The 1,798-nt window shown below is 32.3% G+C and overlaps 1 pseudogene; it reads left to right on the forward strand.

Annotated features, from left to right (window-relative positions):
* Positions 1-1,284: 1,284 nt before the first annotated feature.
* Positions 1,285-1,384, forward strand: LOC122103035 (annotated as a pseudogene).
* Positions 1,385-1,798: the final 414 nt, after the last annotated feature.

Here is a 1,798-nt window from a genome sequence, read left to right on the forward strand (position 1 = left end):
CATGGTTTCTCTTATTTGCAATATCTAGTATATGTATGAGTCAAGCAGAAAAGGTCAGATAATGTGATGTTAGGAAAATGAATCCTAAGATATGTATTTAAATGGTTTTTTCTTTCATGCATTTGTTTCTAATGCACTTATAAGATTATCTTTTTGTTGCTTTGTATGTCCCTCCCCCACATTATAACCCCTGCTTTCACTATATTTGATGTCGGTATAATTTGTGAAGTAGAAGGGGAAAAACAAGTCGTTTAAGGATACTGGTGGACCCGTGCAACAATGAGAAGTACAAGTTGTCATGTCCAAAACGAACTTTACAACTTCGGTGGGGGGGAGGATTGGTTGGGGGTCGGGGGGAGGCTGGGAAGGGATGTGAAGGGTAAACAAAGAAGGAGGTTGCAATGCTTAATAAGAAATGTACTCATTATCTTGCCCATGTAATGTAACCCCTCTGTACATTTTGTTCACAATAAAAATAATAATAGAAATAAAAATAATAAAAAAAAATTACCAATTTAAGGCCTAATAATGAAGAGAAATATATGGACTTCTCTTGCAACTATGAAAATATTTGGTGATAAAATGGCAGTAGTGTAAGTTCCTGCCTGTTTGGAAGGTAGACAGGCCAAGACATTAGGTAATCATGAATATGAACATTTTTTCACTTTCTTGGCTTTAGCTACTTTTGAAATGGTAGGTATCATAAACAATCATATTTTGATAAAATGCCTTCTAGTATGAACAGTTCTGGCTGAACTGTTCATCTCTCTATGATCCCTTGTAACTAAGATTAGTTTTGTTCCACTAATACAATCTATGCTGTCAGAGTAAGATATTCTAGTTGGTCTGTTCCTACATGGAAGAAGGGTAAAGGGTCAGGTAGACATTTGTGCCAGTAAGACCTCATTTGGGAAAATCTCAGCTGCATATGTTTAGAAGTAGCTCTTAAACAAGGCTTACTTTGAATCCATTGGCTCCACAGAGCTAACACAGTTGGATAAATAAGTACTTGAAAAAGCCGTCTCATTTGGACCTAGCTATTAATACTTGAAAGTATGATCAAATTCTAAATGAAAAGGATTTAAAATAGTCATTGACAAAAAAATTGCAAATGTGAGCAATCAACTGAACAACATTTTTTTTCAACTATTAACAGAATTTTAGGGAAATAAGATTAATAGCATTTTTAGGAACAATAAAGTTTCCTTGTTACAAATAGGCACCTAAGCATATAAGCCTTTATAAATATTTCATCATTAACTACTAAAATTTGCAGGATACTACATTCTTCAGCAGCTTGTATACCAAAATTACAACAATACAGAGATTAACATGGCACTTGTACAAGGATGATATGAAAATTTGTCAAGTATTCAAAATTTTTCATTCTTCAGATGCAAGAAATGAAAAACAGCTATTAAAAAGTTGATTACAAAATTACAAGTGAAACAATACACCTAATTCATATAATTAAAAGTTACTTTGACATCAGTGTATTAAATTTTCACCTTAGAAAGGCCTTTACATAGCATAACCTTTACACAACTTTTGAAATTAGACAACATTGTCGTTTTATCCCAAAGAAATATAATACTAAAAGGACCTAGGGGAAAAAAAAAAGGAATCTTAAACTGTTTCTGTATGGAATGCAATCTGAAAGGACACATTAATGAACCTATGTGTTATAAAACAATGTAGAATTCAATGTATTATATCTAGGAGAGAATAAAAGAGATTATGGACACTATACAAACATAGAATATAGAATATTTTAAAATATACTTTTTCAGACAAACAA

This window comes from Dipodomys spectabilis, unplaced genomic scaffold (genome assembly GCF_019054845.1).
Source record: "Dipodomys spectabilis isolate Male_0828 unplaced genomic scaffold, ASM1905484v1 ptg001416l, whole genome shotgun sequence".
NCBI classification, from domain to species: Eukaryota; Metazoa; Chordata; class Mammalia; order Rodentia; family Heteromyidae; genus Dipodomys; species Dipodomys spectabilis.